Source organism: Zeugodacus cucurbitae, chromosome 4 (assembly GCF_028554725.1).
Source record: "Zeugodacus cucurbitae isolate PBARC_wt_2022May chromosome 4, idZeuCucr1.2, whole genome shotgun sequence".
Classification (NCBI taxonomy): Eukaryota; Metazoa; Arthropoda; class Insecta; order Diptera; family Tephritidae; genus Zeugodacus; species Zeugodacus cucurbitae.
This window is the reverse complement of record NC_071669.1, coordinates 44,879,525-44,888,443: the sequence shown is the minus strand read 5'-3', so window position 1 is coordinate 44,888,443 and position 8,919 is coordinate 44,879,525. Positions and strand designations below refer to the sequence as shown.

Genomic DNA, 8,919 nt, shown 5'->3' with positions numbered 1-8,919 from the left:
ACATAATGAAAATATTCAAGTCGGTAGTTGTGTATATTTAAAATATGTTAAAGTTTAACAAAGAAGGCCAAACAGCTGCGAAAAATAAGCGCAAAAAGCGAAAAGTAACAGTGACCAATTGAAATGTTATAAAATTGCCCGAAAATATTTCAGCGACAAAGGCCGAAACCATAAAATAGGCATACATAAATAGTTAATGGGCGAATCTATATGCAAATATATACAGGTAGGTATATAGAAATAGGAATAGGCGAATGATATGTGGAAGAAACTATAAATAAGTTTTTAAATTTGGCCAACATTGACATAACGGTACAGTAATGGAAATACTTATGGGACAAAACTCACGTAACTCCTTAAGTTTAAGGCTAGAACTATAATTTCCCCAAGTTAAGAAATCTTAAAAAGCATAAAATGACCATCTTTATGATTTTTCACTAAAGAGCTGTGGGAAAGTTGCGTTGGTTTTGTAAGAGCCTTTTCGAATCAAAAAAATTGTTAAAGATCGATTAAAGCATTAATCGCTTGTATTACAGATTTATAGATATTATATATAGAGATTAATTATATATAGAGATTAATCTCTCTTCGAATTAAATCTTTTGGATGATTGAATTATTTGTCATATTTTTTGGTCGCATGGAGAAATAATGGGTCATACAACAAATAGTGAAACCTCTCGACCTTGACCCCGAAATGAGTACTGACTTAAAAACTAAAATTTACCCAACGCAACTTTCTTAAGGGGTTACATGGGTTTCGTCGCGTAAAAATGGCCTATTTTCAATATTTTTTCTATGTAAAAAATTATTTAATTAATTCAAACTTGTATTTAAAGAATAATTTCTGAAAATTTCAAAAAACAAATTAAAACTACTACATTGTGACGTCATTTCCGCTGACCCCTCGGAAAAAAGGTGCGTCCGCGTTGTCAGCATAACTCCTGACAGGATCATCCAAAATGAAAAAACAAAAATAGGTGTTTTAGGTAAGACCATAATCTTGTGCTTGAACGAAAGAAATACAAAAAAATAAAATTTGGAATTTTGGCAGACATTTTTCAAAAAAAAAAGAATGTCGGTCAAATTTGCTTGACATTTTATTGTTTTAAATAGTTGTAATTGAAAGAAAAATAAAATATTTCGTTCAAGCACGAGTAAATTGTTTCTCGAACACCTGTTCAAAATTTCATCAAGATCGGTTGAGTAGTTTTCGAGTTTTGACAAATGACTTTGAATACACGGTTCCGAGTAAAATGCGTTTAAAGTTTTGAGTAACAATAGTACTTGACTTGGAGCGCACACTTTCCAAAGGCTATATTTTCGAAATTATGATTCAGATCGACTTGAAAATTTAGGATAATATTCTTAAGATGTTGTAGAAATTAATAAGTCAAAAAACAAAAAATCGATTTTTTTAAATCTACGAAACCCATGTAACCCCTTAAGGCTGAAGTTTTAAGGATTAAGATCTTTCCTTCCGATTTCATTTAAACAATTGAAGGTCCAGAGGTTGCCTTGACTAGCCATATACCATATTTATGGGTGCCACTCAGCTTTCCGATAGTGGAGCAAAGTAGCACTTGATCCAAGGACCAGAGCAGAAGAATCCATGACCTAATTTTATATTAAATTCCATCTTTCTTATCTTGATAAGAATTTTACTTGCAATAAACCCTGATTAATATTTCTTTAAGCTTATTGATTGCACTATTAATTGTTACTGTTATGACAACAGCCATCGAATTACAAACATATAACGCACTGACCACCGACTTAGCTTTGACGAAAAGCGCCGCCTCAATTAAACTATCTAGAAAAATTACATTAGCAAAATGATGATTAATGTTTGAAATCGCATTTTTCACTTAAATCGCAAACATTTTGCCAATTTGTTGTACAACAACAAATACAACATGACGACTGCTCAATGAACGATTTATCAATTTTGTATTGTGCGCAACTATTTAATTGACACGCTGGTGTACATAAATATATACATCTACTGTATATATATAAAATACAGCCACTTAAAATCTACCTTTGTCTGCCCACTACATTTGACCTATATTCGATGTGAGCTCAAGTGCTTATATATATATAAATGTGTGTGTGTAAATACAAATAAATAATATTTTAAAATTTATTTGTGTAAGTTGATCAAATAAATTTATTTCTCACCAAGAATTGCATTCAGAGAATATTCCTAAGAGAATAGGGGCGAGCTCATGGCGATTGGTGGGTTAATAGGTGCTTGCTTTACTTGCTGTTAATGCACAAACTTTTATTATTTTATTAGCAGAATTATCAATATTGCCTATGCGAAGCATGTTTGTGCATTTTTCTGATTATGTGTATATTTAAATGTATGAATGTATGTATGTATATGAATGTATACATATGTATATGTACATATATGTATGAGTATGTATGTCTGAATGTTACATTAGGCATTTGCATGTTAAATATTGTGTTCGCTGACTTTTCTATGTCAATTCGAAATCATCAATCACAATTTTATGTGCGTAGCCGTGGGCTAATTGCAACAATTGCTACTTGCAGTATCTAACAACAAAAACAAGTAAAGAGTTTGGAGACAGAGCAAAACCTAATTTTACAGTGCAATTTATCATTAGGCTACGCAAAGCCACTGGCCACGACAGATTAACTATGCGACTGACACTTTATAAAAGTTGCACGAAAACAGAGTACATAATTATAAATTACATATTTTCATATAAACACATATGAATCTACATATGAATTCTTAATAGAGGTTCTAGAACAAAAATTTGCATTGACAGTTCATATACTGACATAAATTGCTCTAACTTGTTTTGATTAATTAACCTAAAAACATTACAGCATTATTAATTAATATATTTAAGAAGTCGTTACTACAAATTTAACATAACCCAGTAAATAATAATTTAAAAATATATAATGTTGCACCCTTTATAAATGAAAAAAAAATACTGTGTGCTAAATACTAAGGGCTTTTAAAACTCTTAAAAATTATTTTTATATACAAAAAAAATAATGAATACAAAAAAACTGCGTCGATCCTGCCAGGAGTCGAACCTGGAATCTTCTGATCCGTAGTCAGACGCGTTATCCATTGCGCCACAGGACCGTGTGATTTATTTCGGCCGAATTGATAATTTTAGCTCAATGTTGTGAACGATGTATGTTGTTGAGTATGTGCTTTACGTTCTAAGTGTTTCTATTTATAGCGCACAATGTAGTTGTTTGTAGTGTAAAAATCAAACCATTTCACTAATTCGTTATATTTCATTGATGAGTTTGGGTATTTACCTTCCATCGAAAGCTCTTGTTACCACACAAAGTAAACTTGTAAGCTTGAATTTAGACCAGCAGCAAAAAAATAACCAGGTGTTGGTGATTGAAGGAATGGAATATAGCCACCTGTATGTGAGGTATTGACTATTTGTTGACCGATTTGATAGATCTATTTATATCATTGCATTTATATGGTCGATAAATAATCTAATTAGGTCTAGAACCTATGACCTAGACCTGTGTTATGTTGAGAAACCCCATGAACTCTGAAATATTTCTGAAAGAAGAGTTCCAGTGTCGCAACTTACTAAAAATCGAAGAAAAAATCACCCATGAAAAACGGTTCGTACTTTTTAACCAGCATCGACCACACCAATTATGTCTGCCTAGAAATCCAACGCAGAATCACTCTTGCCAACAGGTGATGAATTGGACTGAATAGGCAATTGAAAAATAAAGGTCTCTCTCGAGGAACAAAAACCCAACTCTACAATTCGCTCATCATTCTCGTCCTGATTTATGGTGCAGAAGCATGAACGATGTTGAATCCGACAGTTCCACGATGGAACTATAAGCTCTATGAGTTATACGGCGATATTGACAGAGACTAGCGAATACAAAGACAGCGGCTACGCTGCCTAGGTCATGTTGTCCGAATGTACCAAGGTACTCCAGCTTTGAAAGCCTCCGATCCCGCCGGTGTAAGCAGAGGAAGAGGAAGATCTCCACTCCGTTGGAAAGATCAGGTGGAGAGCGACCTGGTTTCGTTTTGTATTTCCAATTAGCGCCAAATTGCAATAAAGAGGCGAATGCAGCGCTATTCGCGTACACATACATACCTACATTTAAACTTTTTTAAAGGGCACTAAGCCGTGCTAAAAGATCGTATCGTTACTATGTAGAGGGAGGACATAAGATGCCAGGTGATTAATCTTGTAATTCATCCGAAACATCTACGAAGAAAGTACATCGCAATGTACTCGGTAACTAAATCATGTATAACTTACTCGAGAACTTGAATTACATGGACCCAATGATCAATAACTTTACCCCACGCTGGCATTTTAAAAGTAAAATATGGACTAATTGCGCTGTCACTGGACTAAAATCCATTCCAAAGCTTAATGTTTTGTGAATGAAAATATTAGTGTAGTATTTTTCAGATACTGTCATTTTGCTTACTAACATATCGCATCATTACAAACTAATAATGATTTTTGGGAAACTATTTCGATATTTCAAACTCTCCAAATCTCTCTCTATGACCTATATCAAGTGCTCTTCAGTGAATAAACACTTGAAATTAAATTCTTGAAAGTCGCTATTGACGGAGAAGACTTTTTACACTTCGAATTGTTTTATTCACTTGTTTCTTATTAATAAAATAATATTATCAGAACTTTTGCTTTCTATTAGTGAACCACTGGCCATAAGTTATCCAATCACTAGCGTCCACACAATAGGAACTACAAACTTGACACTGAAACATGGTTACCTCTCAGCAAAACATGTTACAAGAAATACTGGATTTTCTCACCCGCCGAAGCGCGGGTTATAACACAAGAATAACAATGAAAATACATAAATGACATTGACATATTTTTCATAAGCAATTTACAATATTATAATTCTGTTGATAATAGTACTTGGAGTTAAAAAATTGTTATTACAAATCGAAATCAATATTGAATCATTCATCATATTCTTTGTAGATTTGACAGCTAACAATCACAAAACATTTAATAGATTTAGGAATGAGCAATTGATGATTGTTGTAGATGTATTACATACATTTTTTTAAATTTTATTTCTAGATAATTACAAATTTTATCGAAAAGAAAAATATTTATAACCTTATGGATAGATTCTTGCGTAGAAACTTAAATATTATTAACTAGAGTTCTATGTTGAATACATATTAAAAACATACGATAATTGAATGAGGTTAGCCTTTCCAGAAGAGTTAATACGTAGACTAGTAGGTTTAAAAATTTGAATTCAGAAACGCTGCATCTGTGGATAACACTGGATCTGTAACTTTAGTTCCGAGAACAGATCGTTTACGCTAAAATTGTTTCGACGGATACCCGAAAACTTAGATGAATCTCAGCCAAATTCTTTCGCACAGATAATTAATCCAAAGATCAAATAATCGCTCTGAGGGCTGTTATTATTGTAACGCAGATAATATTAGGTCTACAACTTTGCTTCCGCCGTTGTTTTGTAAATTTAAAGCTTTTTTTTTGTATAAAAACGGTTACAAAAATGTTATTCAAAATATTGGCCGTCGCTAGCTACTACTTTTGACCAACTTTCTGGCAATATGCGTATTCCGTGCAAATGTCGAGAATTCGGCTCAAAAAGTGACATTTTGACAGTTGAGAATAAGTTTCGAATGCAAACAGATCTCTACAAATATTTTGTTGGGTTAATGTTGACACAAATGTGAATCCCAAACCATTTTTTGAATGATATGATATTACCTTCATCGTACCATGAACAATTATTGAAAATCTATAAGTCGAATAAGTTTTCTTTCAAAAAACTGCCGGGAATTATTCTCCCTCTACGAGTTTTTACTGATATAAGTAAGTACGATTACATAGCCAATAGTCTTCGAAGAATGGGAAGTGATCTAAATTCTTTAAAAACCTATGAAAATATTTTTTTCTTAATCATGTCTCGGATTTTTGCACAATCTCAACTATTTTGAATCCAAAATAAGCTATTAAAATCTACATTTGCTGACCACAAATTCATTGAAGTCACTCTCTACAAACCGGAAAGCAGCTCAAACTAAACCTTTCAAGGTTTCATGTGACATTCCACTGATTTGAATAAACAAACAAAAAATATTTTTAAGTACAAATTTTTCTTCATATTTACATACATACATCCATTCAAATTTCAGCTTACAAAGTTAATTCGCTGCCTTAATAGCTTGTGACAGGCGTGACTGTCACTTGTCGCCTGCTCCACTTGCCGCTGGTGCAATTTAATTGAACTATCGTTTGTTGAAATGCCACCGGCGAAGCGAATTGCACGAAAAAGCATAAAATACATATTTACATGCATATATACACAGATATGCACATGAATATTACAACATTGAAGCCTAGAATCCGGTGAATGCCGCCTCGGAGTTTTTTACATACTACTTATGAGTACACATGCCACACAGGGGCGGCGCTAACATTGAATTCTATGAGTACTTGCAACATCAATCATGACAATTGCGCTGCGATTAGTGTTTGAGAAATTTTTCAAATCATAATTTTTCAAAATGTTATTTGCGGCTTAAAATCTGCGTATAAATGTTTGCTATCGTTCACGATTTGTCAGCTTAAGTGCTTTATTAGATATGAAATTATTCAGCAGACAAATTTCATATTGCAATGCTGTGATCTGCAATGTCAAATATAATGTGTATATTCATTTATTTTAACCCACCTGCGTTCACGTGTGTCTAACAGACCTTTTCGCTATCGTAGATTTAAGAATTTAATTTCAGTTATGTTTGAGCAAGAGATCTAGAGTATAAACTAAACTGTGTTTTATAAAAATTCAATGAAAATAATTATTGTTTTCAGTAAGACGAGATCCATCCTCAAAGCATATTTAATAGAAATTGTTAAAAAGTGAATTTTTTTAAATTGCAAAAATACAATATTCGAACCCATCCATAAAAATACAAATTTTTAACCGAAACCTATACCAACCAAGGTTTTCAAAAATAAACTCAGAAGAGAATTTTATTTTCATTTTTTCGGATTTTTTACTTATAAATAAGTATAACTGATTAATATTTTCTTCTCATAAATAAAGTTTCGAGTGTTTACATTTCAAAATATCTACCCTAAACTTCAGTCGGTTGAGTCGATTATGTCTTTTATTGCTATTGTGTAACTTGATCGACAAAATTCAAAAATGTCTAACGATTGAAAAGTTTTTATCGACTAATAAGCGATTTAAGAGCATTCACAGTCGATGGTTGAGCCACTGATCGACATTTACAATAGCACCTGTAGTCCACAATCGTTCAGTAATCGATTATCTACTGCCAGTCGACACACAATCACAATAGCGGTGAATATATTGATGGAATCCTAATATATAATGAACTCACTTAGATTTAACCTGGTTAGTTAGAAGGGAAGTGAATTTATTTGATCAATTTCAGTCAGTTTTCAAGCAAATGGATCGACGAAGTCTTTTTGGGTGCTCTGGAATATGGTGTTTATATGGTTTACAACTTTGCTTCCGCCATTTTCCAATAGATGTCTCTAAGGTCAAGCACTGGTCGATTAAATCGATTAAATCGTTTTATATCGATCTTGGACATTTGTGTCAACATTAACCCAACAAAATATTTGTAGAGATCTGTTTGCATCCCAAACTTCATCTCAACTGAAAATGTCACTTTTTGAGCTAAATTCTCGACTTTTGCGGGAACTTTTGCTTTTCTGTTTTTAATTTCAAGAAAAGTGCGGCTGAGGATCATCGAATGCTTTCGGATGCGTACGGTGAGGCTGTCCTAAGTGAAAGAACATGTCGAGAAGGGTTTTAACGTTTTAAGAATGATGATTATGAAGCTAAGGTCATGCTCTGCATTTGGTGGAACCAGCTGGGGGTGATATATTATGAGCTGCTAAAGCCAAGTGAAACCATCACAGGAGATCGATACCGAACACAATTGTTGCGTTTGAGCCGAGCAATAAAAGAAAAACGGCCACAGGAACGAGGAAAGACACGATAAAGTCATTCTCCAGCGTGACAATGCTCGGCCTCTCGTCGCAAAGGTGGTCAAAAAATATTTGGAGACGCTGAAATGGGAGATCTTACCCCACCCGCCGTATTCTCCAGACGTTGCTCCATCTGACTACCACTTGTTCCGATCGATGGCACACGGTCTAGCTAATGAGCACTTCAGTTCTTATGAAGAAGTCAAAAATTCGATTGATACTTGGATCGACTCGAAAGATGAGGAGTTCTTTCGTCACGGAATACGCATGCTGCCAGAAAGATGGTCAAAAGTAGTAGCTAGCGACGGCTAATATTTTGAATAACATTTTTGTAACCGTGTTTCTACAATAAAACGTTAAATTTACGATTTAAATTTTATTAATTATTCTTTAATAGTAACAATTCTAGCCTAATCTAGGTATTCTAAATAATCGGTAGATAAACTATAAAACTCTGTGTGTGCTGAATTTACAATTCAATAATGGGAATTGGATCTAGTCCAATGTTTTTAAAAATCTTTCGATAAATAGGCTATTTGAAACCATTTTGTGCTTCTGCAATATCAAAATCGACTGATGTGCTCTATTTTATTTTGCGCATGCGTAACTCTCGAGTGTTTTTATTGGAAAAAATACATACATAGGTTTGTATGAATATTATAATTAAGCCCCCTTACCCCCCATCTACGCAGTCTGCTTATTTATTTTTATTGTTGTTGGCATAGCATGCAAATACTTAAACCACTTAAGTTAAACTCCCTAAGGCGATAATTGTCATTCAGCAACGCCTCAAACAACAACAAACAGATTACAGCAACAACAAGCAAGAAATAGTAACAATTCATGCCACCAATTGAAGTGCGAAGCGCCAATATTTT

At 33.5% G+C, this 8,919-nt stretch overlaps 1 non-coding gene across 1 annotated transcript; it reads right to left on the bottom strand.

The window, feature by feature from the left end:
- Nucleotides 1-3,059: 3,059 nt before the first annotated feature.
- Trnar-acg (transfer RNA arginine (anticodon ACG)) lies at nt 3,060-3,132 on the bottom strand. Its single transcript has one exon. It is a non-coding gene; the product is annotated as a tRNA-Arg (tRNA).
- Nucleotides 3,133-8,919: the final 5,787 nt, after the last annotated feature.